At 47.9% G+C, this 19,949-nt stretch overlaps 13 non-coding genes and 1 pseudogene across 13 annotated transcripts; all 14 read right to left on the bottom strand.

Moving 5' to 3' along the window:
- Positions 1-136, bottom strand: LOC142686703 (U2 spliceosomal RNA; annotated as a pseudogene; the record flags this gene model as incomplete).
- Positions 137-1,416: 1,280 nt separating this feature from the next.
- On the bottom strand, positions 1,417-1,607 carry LOC142686602 (U2 spliceosomal RNA). Its single transcript, XR_012855930.1, has one exon. It is a non-coding gene; the product is annotated as a U2 spliceosomal RNA (small nuclear RNA).
- A 1,300-nt stretch (positions 1,608-2,907) lies between these two features.
- On the bottom strand, positions 2,908-3,098 carry LOC142686707 (U2 spliceosomal RNA). Its single transcript, XR_012856022.1, has one exon. It is a non-coding gene; the product is annotated as a U2 spliceosomal RNA (small nuclear RNA).
- A 1,288-nt stretch (positions 3,099-4,386) lies between these two features.
- On the bottom strand, positions 4,387-4,577 carry LOC142686719 (U2 spliceosomal RNA). The gene has a single exon (XR_012856033.1). It is a non-coding gene; the product is annotated as a U2 spliceosomal RNA (small nuclear RNA).
- Positions 4,578-5,885: 1,308 nt separating this feature from the next.
- Positions 5,886-6,076, bottom strand: LOC142686479 (U2 spliceosomal RNA). The gene has a single exon (XR_012855819.1). It is a non-coding gene; the product is annotated as a U2 spliceosomal RNA (small nuclear RNA).
- Positions 6,077-7,356: 1,280 nt separating this feature from the next.
- On the bottom strand, positions 7,357-7,547 carry LOC142686732 (U2 spliceosomal RNA). The gene has a single exon (XR_012856044.1). It is a non-coding gene; the product is annotated as a U2 spliceosomal RNA (small nuclear RNA).
- A 1,288-nt stretch (positions 7,548-8,835) lies between these two features.
- Positions 8,836-9,026, bottom strand: LOC142686485 (U2 spliceosomal RNA). The gene has a single exon (XR_012855825.1). It is a non-coding gene; the product is annotated as a U2 spliceosomal RNA (small nuclear RNA).
- A 1,296-nt stretch (positions 9,027-10,322) lies between these two features.
- On the bottom strand, positions 10,323-10,513 carry LOC142686498 (U2 spliceosomal RNA). Its single transcript, XR_012855836.1, has one exon. It is a non-coding gene; the product is annotated as a U2 spliceosomal RNA (small nuclear RNA).
- Positions 10,514-11,805: 1,292 nt separating this feature from the next.
- On the bottom strand, positions 11,806-11,996 carry LOC142686692 (U2 spliceosomal RNA). The gene has a single exon (XR_012856011.1). It is a non-coding gene; the product is annotated as a U2 spliceosomal RNA (small nuclear RNA).
- A 1,293-nt stretch (positions 11,997-13,289) lies between these two features.
- Positions 13,290-13,480, bottom strand: LOC142686511 (U2 spliceosomal RNA). The gene has a single exon (XR_012855847.1). It is a non-coding gene; the product is annotated as a U2 spliceosomal RNA (small nuclear RNA).
- Positions 13,481-14,771: 1,291 nt separating this feature from the next.
- LOC142686523 (U2 spliceosomal RNA) lies at positions 14,772-14,962 on the bottom strand. The gene has a single exon (XR_012855858.1). It is a non-coding gene; the product is annotated as a U2 spliceosomal RNA (small nuclear RNA).
- Positions 14,963-16,246: 1,284 nt separating this feature from the next.
- On the bottom strand, positions 16,247-16,437 carry LOC142686535 (U2 spliceosomal RNA). Its single transcript, XR_012855869.1, has one exon. It is a non-coding gene; the product is annotated as a U2 spliceosomal RNA (small nuclear RNA).
- A 1,284-nt stretch (positions 16,438-17,721) lies between these two features.
- Positions 17,722-17,912, bottom strand: LOC142686689 (U2 spliceosomal RNA). The gene has a single exon (XR_012856008.1). It is a non-coding gene; the product is annotated as a U2 spliceosomal RNA (small nuclear RNA).
- Positions 17,913-19,204: 1,292 nt separating this feature from the next.
- LOC142686547 (U2 spliceosomal RNA) lies at positions 19,205-19,395 on the bottom strand. Its single transcript, XR_012855880.1, has one exon. It is a non-coding gene; the product is annotated as a U2 spliceosomal RNA (small nuclear RNA).
- Between the last annotated feature and the right edge of the window lie 554 nt (positions 19,396-19,949).

The raw sequence follows: 19,949 nt of genomic DNA on the forward strand, positions 1-19,949 counted from the left end.
CAGAGCAAGCTCTATTTCCATCTCCCTGTTCTAAAAATCCATTTAATATATGGTCCCCAGATAGGGGACGTATCAGATATTAAACTGATAAGAACAGATACTACACTTGATCTTAGCCAAAAGGCCGAGAAGCGATAACCCGAACGGGCCGCGCGTTGCCCGAGCCTGCCCGATACTGCTGTTCAGCCCTTGCAGCGATTCAGCCTACTTCTAGGCAATTCCATGGGGCCCTGCAGGCTCACACACTCACAGCTACACGGGAGGTGAATAAAGGCCGGAGAGGAAGCCAGACAGGATTTGCTTCTTTTGCTTGCACCACAATGCAGTGCTGAAAGAGGAGGAATCTACATAAAAACGCCTTCCTGGCAACGCCCAAATGCCCTGCTGCCATGCAGATAAACACTGGCAGCGGCAGCAAGTGCATGCCCACAGCCACCCCTTGTTCCTTCACACCTTGTATCAGCTGTAATCCAGTCCAGTCCAGTGCTGCCTGCTGAGCAGCACTGACCAACACTGCCTGGGCCCAGGCTTTTATCTCTGAGGCCCCATTATGATGTCAGAAAGCTGGCTCTGGAATCCTGAGGGCTCCACTATGACACGTGCAAAGTTCCGTCTGAACTTTATATAAGACGGTGAGGCTCAGTCAGTCACTCAGTGTTGCCTGAGAGGGCAACACTGCAACAGCCGGCCGCCAGGCTGTCTTTTTTTTGCACAGCTAGTTGCCTCCAGGAGGCCACAAGAGGGAGACAAGGGACTGCAAAATGGAAAATAGGCATCCACCAACTTTACAGACAACTTCTCCTTGCTCCTACAACCTCCATCCTTGCACAGTTTGTTATTCTTCTAGGTAACATAGTAACAAATCCAAATTGCTGCTCTCTTTGTAGGCAAGCAAGGCTTTGTTGCAACTGCAATTCTTACTTCTTCTTGAAATGTAGGGACGACAGTACATTCCATCACATCCATCTAGTGTACACAGGTAGGTCCATTGTGGCGGGCAGGCGAGCGGGCGGGCTGCTTTATTGGCTGTTTGCTGTTCCCCTACTCCACTCCACTATTTGACTGTTGTGCTGCATCAATCAATCAATCAATCAATCAATCAATCAATCAATCAATCAGTGGCTGGCTCAGGTGCAGCTCTTTAACTTACCTAAAAGGGAGGGCGGAGAGAAGACAAGGAAGGTGAATGAGGTGTTCCAATGTGAAATGCCGGAAACACAGAAACACAGACGACACACAACAAGAGGTGGCAATCTATTCATTAATTGCATTTAATCAATGAGCTCATTATCACTCATGCATTGTCCAACAGGTGTTGAAATAATGGGATTAAAAGGGGAGATCCCTTCAGAAAGACAGAAACAATAGCAAAGACAAAAAACACTTTTGGAATCTGCTTTTAGTCAACACATAAGGAAAGGGTGCACCGGTCCTGGAAATACTGCAATACCAGGTCAATGCGTGGAGTGGACAGAGCAAGCTCTATTTCCATCTCCCTGTTCTAAAAATCCATTTAATATATGGTCCCCAGATAGGGGACGTATCAGATATTAAACTGATAAGAACAGATACTACACTTGATCTTAGCCAAAAGGCCGAGAAGCGATAACCCGAACGGGCCGCGCGTTGCCCGAGCCTGCCCGATACTGCTGTTCAGCCCTTGCAGCGATTCAGCCTACTTCTAGGCAATTCCATGGGGCCCTGCAGGCTCACACACTCACAGCTACACGGGAGGTGAATAAAGGCCGGAGAGGAAGCCAGACAGGATTTGCTTCTTTTGCTTGCACCACAATGCAGTGCTGAAAGAGGAGGAATCTACATAAAAACGCCTTCCTGGCAACGCCCAAATGCCCTGCTGCCATGCAGATAAACACTGGCAGCGGCAGCAAGTGCATGCCCACAGCCAACCCTTGTTCCTTCACACCTTGTATCAGCTGTAATCCAGTCCAGTCCAGTGCTGCCTGCTGAGCAGCACTGACCAACACTGCCTGGGCCCAGGCTTTTATCTCTGAGGCCCCATTATGATGTCAGAAAGCTGGCTCTGGAATCCTGAGGGCTCCACTATGACACGTGCAAAGTTCCGTCTGAACTTTATATAAGACGGTGAGGCTCAGTCAGTCACTCAGTGTTGCCTGAGAGGGCAACACTGCAACAGCCGGCCGCCAGGCTGTCTTTTTTTTGCACAGCTAGTTGCCTCCAGGAGGCCACAAGAGGGAGACAAGGGACTGCAAAATGGAAAATAGGCATCCACCAACTTTACAGACAACTTCTCCTTGCTCCTACAACCTCCATCCTTGCACAGTTTGTTATTCTTCTAGGTAACATAGTAACAAATCCAAATTGCTGCTCTCTTTGTAGGCAAGCAAGGCTTTGTTGCAACTGCAATTCTTACTTCTTCTTGAAATGTAGGGACGACAGTACATTCCATCACATCCATCTAGTGTACACAGGTAGGTCCATTGTGGCGGGCAGGCGAGCGGGCGGGCTGCTTTATTGGCTGTTTGCTGTTCCCCTACTCCACTCCACTATTTGACTGTTGTGCTGCATCAATCAATCAATCAATCAATCAATCAATCAATCAATCAATCAATCAATCAATCAATCAATCAGTGGCTGGCTCAGGTGCAGCTCTTTAACTTACCTAAAAGGGAGGGCGGAGAGAAGACAAGGAAGGTGAATGAGGTGTTCCAATGTGAAATGCCGGAAACACAGAAACACAGACGACACACAACAAGAGGTGGCAATCTATTCATTAATTGCATTTAATCAATGAGCTCATTATCACTCATGCATTGTCCAACAGGTGTTGAAATAATGGGATTAAAAGGGGAGATCCCTTCAGAAAGACAGAAACAATAGCAAAGACAAAAAACACTTTTGGAATCTGCTTTTAGTCAACACATAAGGAAAGGGTGCACCGGTCCTGGAAATACTGCAATACCAGGTCAATGCGTGGAGTGGACAGAGCAAGCTCTATTTCCATCTCCCTGTTCTAAAAATCCATTTAATATATGGTCCCCAGATAGGGGACGTATCAGATATTAAACTGATAAGAACAGATACTACACTTGATCTTAGCCAAAAGGCCGAGAAGCGATAACCCGAACGGGCCGCGCGTTGCCCGAGCCTGCCCGATACTGCTGTTTAGCCCTTGCAGCGATTCAGCCTACTTCTAGGCAATTCCATGGGGCCCTGCAGGCTCACACACTCACAGCTACACGGGAGGTGAATAAAGGCCGGAGAGGAAGCCAGACAGGATTTGCTTCTTTTGCTTGCACCACAATGCAGTGCTGAAAGAGGAGGAATCTACATAAAAACGCCTTCCTGGCAACGCCCAAATGCCCTGCTGCCATGCAGATAAACACTGGCAGCGGCAGCAAGTGCATGCCCACAGCCACCCCTTGTTCCTTCACACCTTGTATCAGCTGTAATCCAGTCCAGTCCAGTGCTGCCTGCTGAGCAGCACTGACCAACACTGCCTGGGCCCAGGCTTTTATCTCTGAGGCCCCATTATGATGTCAGAAAGCTGGCTCTGGAATCCTGAGGGCTCCACTATGACACGTGCAAAGTTCCGTCTGAACTTTATATAAGACGGTGAGGCTCAGTCAGTCACTCAGTGTTGCCTGAGAGGGCAACACTGCAACAGCCGGCCGCCAGGCTGTCTTTTTTTTGCACAGCTAGTTGCCTCCAGGAGGCCACAAGAGGGAGACAAGGGACTGCAAAATGGAAAATAGGCATCCACCAACTTTACAGACAACTTCTCCTTGCTCCTACAACCTCCATCCTTGCACAGTTTGTTATTCTTCTAGGTAACATAGTAACAAATCCAAATTGCTGCTCTCTTTGTAGGCAAGCAAGGCTTTGTTGCAACTGCAATTCTTACTTCTTCTTGAAATGTAGGGACGACAGTACATTCCATCACATCCATCTAGTGTACACAGGTAGGTCCATTGTGGCGGGCAGGCGAGCGGGCGGGCTGCTTTATTGGCTGTTTGCTGTTCCCCTACTCCACTCCACTATTTGACTGTTGTGCTGCATCAATCAATCAATCAATCAATCAATCAATCAATCAATCAATCAATCAATCAGTGGCTGGCTCAGGTGCAGCTCTTTAACTTACCTAAAAGGGAGGGCGGAGAGAAGACAAGGAAGGTGAATGAGGTGTTCCAATGTGAAATGCCGGAAACACAGAAACACAGACGACACACAACAAGAGGTGGCAATCTATTCATTAATTGCATTTAATCAATGAGCTCATTATCACTCATGCATTGTCCAACAGGTGTTGAAATAATGGGATTAAAAGGGGAGATCCCTTCAGAAAGACAGAAACAATAGCAAAGACAAAAAACACTTTTGGAATCTGCTTTTAGTCAACACATAAGGAAAGGGTGCACCGGTCCTGGAAATACTGCAATACCAGGTCAATGCGTGGAGTGGACAGAGCAAGCTCTATTTCCATCTCCCTGTTCTAAAAATCCATTTAATATATGGTCCCCAGATAGGGGACGTATCAGATATTAAACTGATAAGAACAGATACTACACTTGATCTTAGCCAAAAGGCCGAGAAGCGATAACCCGAACGGGCCGCGCGTTGCCCGAGCCTGCCCGATACTGCTGTTCAGCCCTTGCAGCGATTCAGCCTACTTCTAGGCAATTCCATGGGGCCCTGCAGGCTCACACACTCACAGCTACACGGGAGGTGAATAAAGGCCGGAGAGGAAGCCAGACAGGATTTGCTTCTTTTGCTTGCACCACAATGCAGTGCTGAAAGAGGAGGAATCTACATAAAAACGCCTTCCTGGCAACGCCCAAATGCCCTGCTGCCATGCAGATAAACACTGGCAGCGGCAGCAAGTGCATGCCCACAGCCACCCCTTGTTCCTTCACACCTTGTATCAGCTGTAATCCAGTCCAGTCCAGTGCTGCCTGCTGAGCAGCACTGACCAACACTGCCTGGGCCCAGGCTTTTATCTCTGAGGCCCCATTATGATGTCAGAAAGCTGGCTCTGGAATCCTGAGGGCTCCACTATGACACGTGCAAAGTTCCGTCTGAACTTTATATAAGACGGTGAGGCTCAGTCAGTCACTCAGTGTTGCCTGAGAGGGCAACACTGCAACAGCCGGCCACCAGGCTGTCTTTTTTTTGCACAGCTAGTTGCCTCCAGGAGGCCACAAGAGGGAGACAAGGGACTGCAAAATGGAAAATAGGCATCCACCAACTTTACAGACAACTTCTCCTTGCTCCTACAACCTCCATCCTTGCACAGTTTGTTATTCTTCTAGGTAACATAGTAACAAATCCAAATTGCTGCTCTCTTTGTAGGCAAGCAAGGCTTTGTTGCAACTGCAATTCTTACTTCTTCTTGAAATGTAGGGACGACAGTACATTCCATCACATCCATCTAGTGTACACAGGTAGGTCCATTGTGGCGGGCAGGCGAGCGGGCGGGCTGCTTTATTGGCTGTTTGCTGTTCCCCTACTCCACTCCACTATTTGACTGTTGTGCTGCATCAATCAATCAATCAATCAATCAATCAATCAATCAATCAATCAATCAATCAATCAATCAATCAATCAATCAGTGGCTGGCTCAGGTGCAGCTCTTTAACTTACCTAAAAGGGAGGGCGGAGAGAAGACAAGGAAGGTGAATGAGGTGTTCCAATGTGAAATGCCGGAAACACAGAAACACAGACGACACACAACAAGAGGTGGCAATCTATTCATTAATTGCATTTAATCAATGAGCTCATTATCACTCATGCATTGTCCAACAGGTGTTGAAATAATGGGATTAAAAGGGGAGATCCCTTCAGAAAGACAGAAACAATAGCAAAGACAAAAAACACTTTTGGAATCTGCTTTTAGTCAACACATAAGGAAAGGGTGCACTGGTCCTGGAAATACTGCAATACCAGGTCAATGCGTGGAGTGGACAGAGCAAGCTCTATTTCCATCTCCCTGTTCTAAAAATCCATTTAATATATGGTCCCCAGATAGGGGACGTATCAGATATTAAACTGATAAGAACAGATACTACACTTGATCTTAGCCAAAAGGCCGAGAAGCGATAACCCGAACGGGCCGCGCGTTGCCCGAGCCTGCCCGATACTGCTGTTCAGCCCTTGCAGCGATTCAGCCTACTTCTAGGCAATTCCATGGGGCCCTGCAGGCTCACACACTCACAGCTACACGGGAGGTGAATAAAGGCCGGAGAGGAAGCCAGACAGGATTTGCTTCTTTTGCTTGCACCACAATGCAGTGCTGAAAGAGGAGGAATCTACATAAAAACGCCTTCCTGGCAACGCCCAAATGCCCTGCTGCCATGCAGATAAACACTGGCAGCGGCAGCAAGTGCATGCCCACAGCCACCCCTTGTTCCTTCACACCTTGTATCAGCTGTAATCCAGTCCAGTCCAGTGCTGCCTGCTGAGCAGCACTGACCAACACTGCCTGGGCCCAGGCTTTTATCTCTGAGGCCCCATTATGATGTCAGAAAGCTGGCTCTGGAATCCTGAGGGCTCCACTATGACACGTGCAAAGTTCCGTCTGAACTTTATATAAGACGGTGAGGCTCAGTCAGTCACTCAGTGTTGCCTGAGAGGGCAACACTGCAACAGCCGGCCGCCAGGCTGTCTTTTTTTTGCACAGCTAGTTGCCTCCAGGAGGCCACAAGAGGGAGACAAGGGACTGCAAAATGGAAAATAGGCATCCACCAACTTTACAGACAACTTCTCCTTGCTCCTACAACCTCCATCCTTGCACAGTTTGTTATTCTTCTAGGTAACATAGTAACAAATCCAAATTGCTGCTCTCTTTGTAGGCAAGCAAGGCTTTGTTGCAACTGCAATTCTTACTTCTTCTTGAAATGTAGGGACGACAGTACATTCCATCACATCCATCTAGTGTACACAGGTAGGTCCATTGTGGCGGGCAGGCGAGCGGGCGGGCTGCTTTATTGGCTGTTTGCTGTTCCCCTACTCCACTCCACTATTTGACTGGTGTGCTGCATCAATCAATCAATCAATCAATCAATCAATCAATCAATCAATCAGTGGCTGGCTCAGGTGCAGCTCTTTAACTTACCTAAAAGGGAGGGCGGAGAGAAGACAAGGAAGGTGAATGAGGTGTTCCAATGTGAAATGCCGGAAACACAGAAACACAGACGACACACAACAAGAGGTGGCAATCTATTCATTAATTGCATTTAATCAATGAGCTCATTATCACTCATGCATTGCCCAACAGGTGTTGAAATAATGGGATTAAAAGGGGAGATCCCTTCAGAAAGACAGAAACAATAGCAAAGACAAAAAACACTTTTGGAATCTGCTTTTAGTCAACACATAAGGAAAGGGTGCACCGGTCCTGGAAATACTGCAATACCAGGTCAATGCGTGGAGTGGACAGAGCAAGCTCTATTTCCATCTCCCTGTTCTAAAAATCCATTTAATATATGGTCCCCAGATAGGGGACGTATCAGATATTAAACTGATAAGAACAGATACTACACTTGATCTTAGCCAAAAGGCCGAGAAGCGATAACCCGAACGGGCCGCGCGTTGCCCGAGCCTGCCCGATACTGCTGTTCAGCCCTTGCAGCGATTCAGCCTACTTCTAGGCAATTCCATGGGGCCCTGCAGGCTCACACACTCACAGCTACACGGGAGGTGAATAAAGGCCGGAGAGGAAGCCAGACAGGATTTGCTTCTTTTGCTTGCACCACAATGCAGTGCTGAAAGAGGAGGAATCTACATAAAAACGCCTTCCTGGCAACGCCCAAATGCCCTGCTGCCATGCAGATAAACACTGGCAGCGGCAGCAAGTGCATGCCCACAGCCACCCCTTGTTCCTTCACACCTTGTATCAGCTGTAATCCAGTCCAGTCCAGTGCTGCCTGCTGAGCAGCACTGACCAACACTGCCTGGGCCCAGGCTTTTATCTCTGAGGCCCCATTATGATGTCAGAAAGCTGGCTCTGGAATCCTGAGGGCTCCACTATGACACGTGCAAAGTTCCGTCTGAACTTTATATAAGACGGTGAGGCTCAGTCAGTCACTCAGTGTTGCCTGAGAGGGCAACACTGCAACAGCCGGCCGCCAGGCTGTCTTTTTTTTGCACAGCTAGTTGCCTCCAGGAGGCCACAAGAGGGAGACAAGGGACTGCAAAATGGAAAATAGGCATCCACCAACTTTACAGACAACTTCTCCTTGCTCCTACAACCTCCATCCTTGCACAGTTTGTTATTCTTCTAGGTAACATAGTAACAAATCCAAATTGCTGCTCTCTTTGTAGGCAAGCAAGGCTTTGTTGCAACTGCAATTCTTACTTCTTCTTGAAATGTAGGGACGACAGTACATTCCATCACATCCATCTAGTGTACACAGGTAGGTCCATTGTGGCGGGCAGGCGAGCGGGCGGGCTGCTTTATTGGCTGTTTGCTGTTCCCCTACTCCACTCCACTATTTGACTGTTGTGCTGCATCAATCAATCAATCAATCAATCAATCAATCAATCAATCAATCAATCAATCAGTGGCTGGCTCAGGTGCAGCTCTTTAACTTACCTAAAAGGGAGGGCGGAGAGAAGACAAGGAAGGTGAATGAGGTGTTCCAATGTGAAATGCCGGAAACACAGAAACACAGACGACACACAACAAGAGGTGGCAATCTATTCATTAATTGCATTTAATCAATGAGCTCATTATCACTCATGCATTGTCCAACAGGTGTTGAAATAATGGGATTAAAAGGGGAGATCCCTTCAGAAAGACAGAAACAATAGCAAAGACAAAAAACACTTTTGGAATCTGCTTTTAGTCAACACATAAGGAAAGGGTGCACCGGTCCTGGAAATACTGCAATACCAGGTCAATGCGTGGAGTGGACAGAGCAAGCTCTATTTCCATCTCCCTGTTCTAAAAATCCATTTAATATATGGTCCCCAGATAGGGGACGTATCAGATATTAAACTGATAAGAACAGATACTACACTTGATCTTAGCCAAAAGGCCGAGAAGCGATAACCCGAACGGGCCGCGCGTTGCCCGAGCCTGCCCGATACTGCTGTTCAGCCCTTGCAGCGATTCAGCCTACTTCTAGGCAATTCCATGGGGCCCTGCAGGCTCACACACTCACAGCTACACGGGAGGTGAATAAAGGCCGGAGAGGAAGCCAGACAGGATTTGCTTCTTTTGCTTGCACCACAATGCAGTGCTGAAAGAGGAGGAATCTACATAAAAACGCCTTCCTGGCAACGCCCAAATGCCCTGCTGCCATGCAGATAAACACTGGCAGCGGCAGCAAGTGCATGCCCACAGCCACCCCTTGTTCCTTCACACCTTGTATCAGCTGTAATCCAGTCCAGTCCAGTGCTGCCTGCTGAGCAGCACTGACCAACACTGCCTGGGCCCAGGCTTTTATCTCTGAGGCCCCATTATGATGTCAGAAAGCTGGCTCTGGAATCCTGAGGGCTCCACTATGACACGTGCAAAGTTCCGTCTGAACTTTATATAAGACGGTGAGGCTCAGTCAGTCACTCAGTGTTGCCTGAGAGGGCAACACTGCAACAGCCGGCCGCCAGGCTGTCTTTTTTTTGCACAGCTAGTTGCCTCCAGGAGGCCACAAGAGGGAGACAAGGGACTGCAAAATGGAAAATAGGCATCCACCAACTTTACAGACAACTTCTCCTTGCTCCTACAACCTCCATCCTTGCACAGTTTGTTATTCTTCTAGGTAACATAGTAACAAATCCAAATTGCTGCTCTCTTTGTAGGCAAGCAAGGCTTTGTTGCAACTGCAATTCTTACTTCTTCTTGAAATGTAGGGACGACAGTACATTCCATCACATCCATCTAGTGTACACAGGTAGGTCCATTGTGGCGGGCAGGCGAGCGGGCGGGCTGCTTTATTGGCTGTTTGCTGTTCCCCTACTCCACTCCACTATTTGACTGTTGTGCTGCATCAATCAATCAATCAATCAATCAATCAATCAATCAATCAATCAATCAATCAATCAATCAGTGGCTGGCTCAGGTGCAGCTCTTTAACTTACCTAAAAGGGAGGGCGGAGAGAAGACAAGGAAGGTGAATGAGGTGTTCCAATGTGAAATGCCGGAAACACAGAAACACAGACGACACACAACAAGAGGTGGCAATCTATTCATTAATTGCATTTAATCAATGAGCTCATTATCACTCATGCATTGTCCAACAGGTGTTGAAATAATGGGATTAAAAGGGGAGATCCCTTCAGAAAGACAGAAACAATAGCAAAGACAAAAAACACTTTTGGAATCTGCTTTTAGTCAACACATAAGGAAAGGGTGCACCGGTCCTGGAAATACTGCAATACCAGGTCAATGCGTGGAGTGGACAGAGCAAGCTCTATTTCCATCTCCCTGTTCTAAAAATCCATTTAATATATGGTCCCCAGATAGGGGACGTATCAGATATTAAACTGATAAGAACAGATACTACACTTGATCTTAGCCAAAAGGCCGAGAAGCGATAACCCGAACGGGCCGCGCGTTGCCCGAGCCTGCCCGATACTGCTGTTCAGCCCTTGCAGCGATTCAGCCTACTTCTAGGCAATTCCATGGGGCCCTGCAGGCTCACACACTCACAGCTACACGGGAGGTGAATAAAGGCCGCAGAGGAAGCCAGACAGGATTTGCTTCTTTTGCTTGCACCACAATGCAGTGCTGAAAGAGGAGGAATCTACATAAAAACGCCTTCCTGGCAACGCCCAAATGCCCTGCTGCCATGCAGATAAACACTGGCAGCGGCAGCAAGTGCATGCCCACAGCCACCCCTTGTTCCTTCACACCTTGTATCAGCTGTAATCCAGTCCAGTCCAGTGCTGCCTGCTGAGCAGCACTGACCAACACTGCCTGGGCCCAGGCTTTTATCTCTGAGGCCCCATTATGATGTCAGAAAGCTGGCTCTGGAATCCTGAGGGCTCCACTATGACACGTGCAAAGTTCCGTCTGAACTTTATATAAGACGGTGAGGCTCAGTCAGTCACTCAGTGTTGCCTGAGAGGGCAACACTGCAACAGCCGGCCGCCAGGCTGTCTTTTTTTTGCACAGCTAGTTGCCTCCAGGAGGCCACAAAAGGGAGACAAGGGACTGCAAAATGGAAAATAGGCATCCACCAACTTTACAGACAACTTCTCCTTGCTCCTACAACCTCCATCCTTGCACAGTTTGTTATTCTTCTAGGTAACATAGTAACAAATCCAAATTGCTGCTCTCTTTGTAGGCAAGCAAGGCTTTGTTGCAACTGCAATTCTTACTTCTTCTTGAAATGTAGGGACGACAGTACATTCCATCACATCCATCTAGTGTACACAGGTAGGTCCATTGTGGCGGGCAGGCGAGCGGGCGGGCTGCTTTATTGGCTGTTTGCTGTTCCCCTACTCCACTCCACTATTTGACTGTTGTGCTGCATCAATCAATCAATCAATCAATCAATCAATCAATCAATCAATCAATCAATCAATCAGTGGCTGGCTCAGGTGCAGCTCTTTAACTTACCTAAAAGGGAGGGCGGAGAGAAGACAAGGAAGGTGAATGAGGTGTTCCAATGTGAAATGCCGGAAACACAGAAACACAGACGACACACAACAAGAGGTGGCAATCTATTCATTAATTGCATTTAATCAATGAGCTCATTATCACTCATGCATTGTCCAACAGGTGTTGAAATAATGGGATTAAAAGGGGAGATCCCTTCAGAAAGACAGAAACAATAGCAAAGACAAAAAACACTTTTGGAATCTGCTTTTAGTCAACACATAAGGAAAGGGTGCACCGGTCCTGGAAATACTGCAATACCAGGTCAATGCGTGGAGTGGACAGAGCAAGCTCTATTTCCATCTTCCTGTTCTAAAAATCCATTTAATATATGGTCCCCAGATAGGGGACGTATCAGATATTAAACTGATAAGAACAGATACTACACTTGATCTTAGCCAAAAGGCCGAGAAGCGATAACCCGAACGGGCCGCGCGTTGCCCGAGCCTGCCCGATACTGCTGTTCAGCCCTTGCAGCGATTCAGCCTACTTCTAGGCAATTCCATGGGGCCCTGCAGGCTCACACACTCACAGCTACACGGGAGGTGAATAAAGGCCGGAGAGGAAGCCAGACAGGATTTGCTTCTTTTGCTTGCACCACAATGCAGTGCTGAAAGAGGAGGAATCTACATAAAAACGCCTTCCTGGCAACGCCCAAATGCCCTGCTGCCATGCAGATAAACACTGGCAGCGGCAGCAAGTGCATGCCCACAGCCACCCCTTGTTCCTTCACACCTTGTATCAGCTGTAATCCAGTCCAGTCCAGTGCTGCCTGCTGAGCAGCACTGACCAACACTGCCTGGGCCCAGGCTTTTATCTCTGAGGCCCCATTATGATGTCAGAAAGCTGGCTCTGGAATCCTGAGGGCTCCACTATGACACGTGCAAAGTTCCGTCTGAACTTTATATAAGACGGTGAGGCTCAGTCAGTCACTCAGTGTTGCCTGAGAGGGCAACACTGCAACAGCCGGCCGCCAGGCTGTCTTTTTTTTGCACAGCTAGTTGCCTCCAGGAGGCCACAAGAGGGAGACAAGGGACTGCAAAATGGAAAATAGGCATCCACCAACTTTACAGACAACTTCTCCTTGCTCCTACAACCTCCATCCTTGCACAGTTTGTTATTCTTCTAGGTAACATAGTAACAAATCCAAATTGCTGCTCTCTTTGTAGGCAAGCAAGGCTTTGTTGCAACTGCAATTCTTACTTCTTCTTGAAATGTAGGGACGACAGTACATTCCATCACATCCATCTAGTGTACACAGGTAGGTCCATTGTGGCGGGCAGGCGAGCGGGCGGGCTGCTTTATTGGCTGTTTGCTGGGCTGTTTGCTGTTCCCCTACTCCACTCCACTATTTGACTGTTGTGCTGCAATCAATCAATCAATCAATCAATCAATCAATCAATCAATCAATCAGTGGCTGGCTCAGGTGCAGCTCTTTAACTTACCTAAAAGGGAGGGCGGAGAGAAGACAAGGAAGGTGAATGAGGTGTTCCAATGTGAAATGCCGGAAACACAGAAACACAGACGACACACAACAAGAGGTGGCAATCTATTCATTAATTGCATTTAATCAATGAGCTCATTATCACTCATGCATTGTCCAACAGGTGTTGAAATAATGGGATTAAAAGGGGAGATCCCTTCAGAAAGACAGAAACAATAGCAAAGACAAAAAACACTTTTGGAATCTGCTTTTAGTCAACACATAAGGAAAGGGTGCACCGGTCCTGGAAATACTGCAATACCAGGTCAATGCGTGGAGTGGACAGAGCAAGCTCTATTTCCATCTCCCTGTTCTAAAAATCCATTTAATATATGGTCCCCAGATAGGGGACGTATCAGATATTAAACTGATAAGAACAGATACTACACTTGATCTTAGCCAAAAGGCCGAGAAGCGATAACCCGAACGGGCCGCGCGTTGCCCGAGCCTGCCCGATACTGCTGTTCAGCCCTTGCAGCGATTCAGCCTACTTCTAGGCAATTCCATGGGGCCCTGCAGGCTCACACACTCACAGCTACACGGGAGGTGAATAAAGGCCGGAGAGGAAGCCAGACAGGATTTGCTTCTTTTGCTTGCACCACAATGCAGTGCTGAAAGAGGAGGAATCTACATAAAAACGCCTTCCTGGCAACGCCCAAATGCCCTGCTGCCATGCAGATAAACACTGGCAGCGGCAGCAAGTGCATGCCCACAGCCACCCCTTGTTCCTTCACACCTTGTATCAGCTGTAATCCAGTCCAGTCCAGTGCTGCCTGCTGAGCAGCACTGACCAACACTGCCTGGGCCCAGGCTTTTATCTCTGAGGCCCCATTATGATGTCAGAAGCTGGCTCTGGAATCCTGAGGGCTCCACTATGACACGTGCAAAGTTCCGTCTGAACTTTATATAAGACGGTGAGGCTCAGTCAGTCACTCAGTGTTGCCTGAGAGGGCAACACTGCAACAGCCGGCCGCCAGGCTGTCTTTTTTTTGCACAGCTAGTTGCCTCCAGGAGGCCACAAGAGGGAGACAAGGGACTGCAAAATGGAAAATAGGCATCCACCAACTTTACAGACAACTTCTCCTTGCTCCTACAACCTCCATCCTTGCACAGTTTGTTATTCTTCTAGGTAACATAGTAACAAATCCAAATTGCTGCTCTCTTTGTAGGCAAGCAAGGCTTTGTTGCAACTGCAATTCTTACTTCTTCTTGAAATGTAGGGACGACAGTACATTCCATCACATCCATCTAGTGTACACAGGTAGGTCCATTGTGGCGGGCAGGCGAGCGGGCGGGCTGCTTTATTGGCTGTTTGCTGTTCCCCTACTCCACTCCACTATTTGACTGTTGTGCTGCATCAATCAATCAATCAATCAATCAATCAATCAATCAATCAATCAATCAATCAATCAGTGGCTGGCTCAGGTGCAGCTCTTTAACTTACCTAAAAGGGAGGGCGGAGAGAAGACAAGGAAGGTGAATGAGGTGTTCCAATGTGAAATGCCGGAAACACAGAAACACAGACGACACACAACAAGAGGTGGCAATCTATTCATTAATTGCATTTAATCAATGAGCTCATTATCACTCATGCATTGTCCAACAGGTGTTGAAATAATGGGATTAAAAGGGGAGATCCCTTCAGAAAGACAGAAACAATAGCAAAGACAAAAAACACTTTTGGAATCTGCTTTTAGTCAACACATAAGGAAAGGGTGCACCGGTCCTGGAAATACTGCAATACCAGGTCAATGCGTGGAGTGGACAGAGCAAGCTCTATTTCCATCTCCCTGTTCTAAAAATCCATTTAATATATGGTCCCCAGATAGGGGACGTATCAGATATTAAACTGATAAGAACAGATACTACACTTGATCTTAGCCAAAAGGCCGAGAAGCGATAACCCGAACGGGCCGCGCGTTGCCCGAGCCTGCCCGATACTGCTGTTCAGCCCTTGCAGCGATTCAGCCTACTTCTAGGCAATTCCATGGGGCCCTGCAGGCTCACACACTCACAGCTACACGGGAGGTGAATAAAGGCCGGAGAGGAAGCCAGACAGGATTTGCTTCTTTTGCTTGCACCACAATGCAGTGCTGAAAGAGGAGGAATCTACATAAAAACGCCTTCCTGGCAACGCCCAAATGCCCTGCTGCCATGCAGATAAACACTGGCAGCGGCAGCAAGTGCATGCCCACAGCCACCCCTTGTTCCTTCACACCTTGTATCAGCTGTAATCCAGTCCAGTCCAGTGCTGCCTGCTGAGCAGCACTGACCAACACTGCCTGGGCCCAGGCTTTTATCTCTGAGGCCCCATTATGATGTCAGAAAGCTGGCTCTGGAATCCTGAGGGCTCCACTATGACACGTGCAAAGTTCCGTCTGAACTTTATATAAGACGGTGAGGCTCAGTCAGTCACTCAGTGTTGCTTGAGAGGGCAACACTGCAACAGCCGGCCGCCAGGCTGTCTTTTTTTTGCACAGCTAGTTGCCTCCAGGAGGCCACAAGAGGGAGACAAGGGACTGCAAAATGGAAAATAGGCATCCACCAACTTTACAGACAACTTCTCCTTGCTCCTACAACCTCCATCCTTGCACAGTTTGTTATTCTTCTAGGTAACATAGTAACAAATCCAAATTGCTGCTCTCTTTGTAGGCAAGCAAGGCTTTGTTGCAACTGCAATTCTTACTTCTTCTTGAAATGTAGGGACGACAGTACATTCCATCACATCCATCTAGTGTACACAGGTAGGTCCATTGTGGCGGGCAGGCGAGCGGGCGGGCTGCTTTATTGGCTGTTTGCTGTTCCCCTACTCCACTCCACTATTTGACTGTTGTGCTGCATCAATCAATCAATCAATCAATCAATCAATCAATTAATCAATCAATCAGTGGCTGGCTCAGGTGCAGCTCTTTAACTTACCTAAAAGGGAGGGCGGAGAGAAGACAAGGAAGGTGAATGAGGTGTTCCAATGTGAAATGCCGGAAACACAGAAACACAGACGACACACAACAAGAGGTGGCAATCTATTCATTAATTGCATTTAATCAATGAGCTCATTATCACTCATGCATTGTCCAACAGGTGTTGAAATAATGGGATTAAAAGGGGAGATCCCTTCAGAAAGACAGAAACAATAGCAAAGACAAAAAACACTTTTGGAATCTGCTTTTAGTCAACACATAAGGAAAGGGTGCACCGGTCCTGGAAATACTGCAATACCAGGTCAATGCGTGGAGTGGACAGAGCAAGCTCTATTTCCATCTCCCTGTTCTAAAAATCCATTTAATATATGGTCCCCAGATAGGGGACGTATCAGATATTAAACTGATAAGAACAGATACTACACTTGATCTTAGCCAAAAGGCCGAGAAGCGATAACCCGAACGGGCCGCGCGTTGCCCGAGCCTGCCCGATACTGCTGTTCAGCCCTTGCAGCGATTCAGCCTACTTCTAGGCAATTCCATGGGGCCCTGCAGGCTCACACACTCACAGCTACACGGGAGGTGAATAAAGGCCGGAGAGGAAGCCAGACAGGATTTGCTTCTTTTGCTTGCACCACAATGCAGTGCTGAAAGAGGAGGAATCTACATAAAAACGCCTTCCTGGCAACGCCCAAATGCCCTGCTGCCATGCAGATAAACACTGGCAGCGGCAGCAAGTGCATGCCCACAGCCACCCCTTGTTCCTTCACACCTTGTATCAGCTGTAATCCAGTCCAGTCCAGTGCTGCCTGCTGAGCAGCACTGACCAACACTGCCTGGGCCCAGGCTTTTATCTCTGAGGCCCCATTATGATGTCAGAAAGCTGGCTCTGGAATCCTGAGGGCTCCACTATGACACGTGCAAAGTTCCGTCTGAACTTTATATAAGACGGTGAGGCTCAGTCAGTCACTCAGTGTTGCCTGAGAGGGCAACACTGCAACAGCCGGCCGCCAGGCTGTCTTTTTTTTGCACAGCTAGTTGCCTCCAGGAGGCCACAAGAGGGAGACAAGGGACTGCAAAATGGAAAATAGGCATCCACCAACTTTACAGACAACTTCTCCTTGCTCCTACAACCTCCATCCTTGCACAGTTTGTTATTCTTCTAGGTAACATAGTAACAAATCCAAATTGCTGCTCTCTTTGTAGGCAAGCAAGGCTTTGTTGCAACTGCAATTCTTACTTCTTCTTGAAATGTAGGGACGACAGTACATTCCATCACATCCATCTAGTGTACACAGGTAGGTCCATTGTGGCGGGCAGGCGAGCGGGCGGGCTGCTTTATTGGCTGTTTGCTGTTCCCCTACTCCACTCCACTATTTGACTGTTGTGCTGCATCAATCAATCAATCAATCAATCAATCAATCAATCAATCAATCAATCAGTGGCTGGCTCAGGTGCAGCTCTTTAACTTACCTAAAAGGGAGGGCGGAGAGAAGACAAGGAAGGTGAATGAGGTGTTCCAATGTGAAATGCCGGAAACACAGAAACACAGACGACACACAACAAGAGGTGGCAATCTATTCATTAATTGCATTTAATCAATGAGCTCATTATCACTCATGCATTGTCCAACAGGTGTTGAAATAATGGGATTAAAAGGGGAGATCCCTTCAGAAAGACAGAAACAATAGCAAAGACAAAAAACACTTTTGGAATCTGCTTTTAGTCAACACATAAGGAAAGGGTGCACCGGTCCTGGAAATACTGCAATACCAGGTCAATGTGTGGAGTGGACAGAGCAAGCTCTATTTCCATCTCCCTGTTCTAAAAATCCATTTAATATATGGTCCCCAGATAGGGGACGTATCAGATATTAAACTGATAAGAACAGATACTACACTTGATCTTAGCCAAAAGGCCGAGAAGCGATAACCCGAACGGGCCGCGCGTTGCCCGAGCCTGCCCGATACTGCTGTTCAGCCCTTGCAGCGATTCAGCCTACTTCTAGGCAATTCCATGGGGCCCTGCAGGCTCACACACTCACAGCTACACGGGAGGTGAATAAAGGCCGGAGAGGAAGCCAGACAGGATTTGCTTCTTTTGCTTGCACCACAATGCAGTGCTGAAAGAGGAGGAATCTACATAAAAACGCCTTCCTGGCAACGCCCAAATGCCCTGCTGCCATGCAGATAAACACTGGCAGCGGCAGCAAGTGCATGCCCACAGCCACCCCTTGTTCCTTCACACCTTGTATCAGCTGTAATCCAGTCCAGTCCAGTGCTGCCTGCTGAGCAGCACTGACCAACACTGCCTGGGCCCAGGCTTTTATCTCTGAGGCCCCATTATGATGTCAGAAAGCTGGCTCTGGAATCCTGAGGGCTCCACTATGACACGTGCAAAGTTCCGTCTGAACTTTATATAAGACGGTGAGGCTCAGTCAGTCACTCAGTGTTGCCTGAGAGGGCAACACTGCAACAGCCGGCCGCCAGGCTGTCTTTTTTTTGCACAGCTAGTTGCCTCCAGGAGGCCACAAGAGGGAGACAAGGGACTGCAAAATGGAAAATAGGCATCCACCAACTTTACAGACAACTTCTCCTTGCTCCTACAACCTCCATCCTTGCACAGTTTGTTATTCTTCTAGGTAACATAGTAACAAATCCAAATTGCTGCTCTCTTTGTAGGCAAGCAAGGCTTTGTTGCAACTGCAATTCTTACTTCTTCTTGAAATGTAGGGACGACAGTACATTCCATCACATCCATCTAGTGTACACAGGTAGGTCCATTGTGGCGGGCAGGCGAGCGGGCGGGCTGCTTTATTGGCTGTTTGCTGTTCCCCTACTCCACTCCACTATTTGACTGTTGTGCTGCATCAATCAATCAATCAATCAATCAATCAATCAATCAATCAATCAATCAATCAATCAGTGGCTGGCTCAGGTGCAGCTCTTTAACTTACCTAAAAGGGAGGGCGGAGAGAAGACAAGGAAGGTGAATGAGGTGTTCCAATGTGAAATGCCGGAAACACAGAAACACAGACGACACACAACAAGAGGTGGCAATCTATTCATTAATTGCATTTAATCAATGAGCTCATTATCACTCATGCATTGTCCAACAGGTGTTGAAATAATGGGATTAAAAGGGGAGATCCCTTCAGAAAGACAGAAACAATAGCAAAGACAAAAAACACTTTTGGAATCTGCTTTTAGTCAACACATAAGGAAAGGGTGCACCGGTCCTGGAAATACTGCAATACCAGGTCAATGCGTGGAGTGGACAGAGCAAGCTCTATTTCCATCTCCCTGTTCTAAAAATCCATTTAATATATGGTCCCCAGATAGGGGACGTATCAGATATTAAACTGATAAGAACAGATACTACACTTGATCTTAGCCAAAAGGCCGAGAAGCGATAACCCGAACGGGCCGCGCGTTGCCCGAGCCTGCCCGATACTGCTGTTCAGCCCTTGCAGCGATTCAGCCTACTTCTAGGCAATTCCATGGGGCCCTGCAGGCTCACACACTCACAGCTACACGGGAGGTGAATAAAGGCCGGAGAGGAAGCCAGACAGGATTTGCTTCTTTTGCTTGCACCACAATGCAGTGCTGAAAGAGGAGGAATCTACATAAAAACGCCTTCCTGGCAACGCCCAAATGCCCTGCTGCCATGCAGATAAACACTGGCAGCGGCAGCAAGTGCATGCCCACAGCCACCCCTTGTTCCTTCACACCTTGTATCAGCTGTAATCCAGTCCAGTCCAGTGCTGCCTGCTGAGCAGCACTGACCAACACTGCCTGGGCCCAGGCTTTTATCTCTGAGGCCCCATTATGATGTCAGAAAGCTGGCTCTGGAATCCTGAGGGCTCCACTATGACACATGCAAAGTTCCGTCTGAACTTTATATAAGACGGTGAGGCTCAGTCAGTCACTCAGTGTTGCCTGAGAGGGCAACACTGCAACAGCCGGCC

The sequence above is a fragment of the Rhinoderma darwinii genome (assembly GCF_050947455.1).
Source record: "Rhinoderma darwinii isolate aRhiDar2 chromosome 5 unlocalized genomic scaffold, aRhiDar2.hap1 SUPER_5_unloc_18, whole genome shotgun sequence".
Classification (NCBI taxonomy): Eukaryota; Metazoa; Chordata; class Amphibia; order Anura; family Rhinodermatidae; genus Rhinoderma; species Rhinoderma darwinii.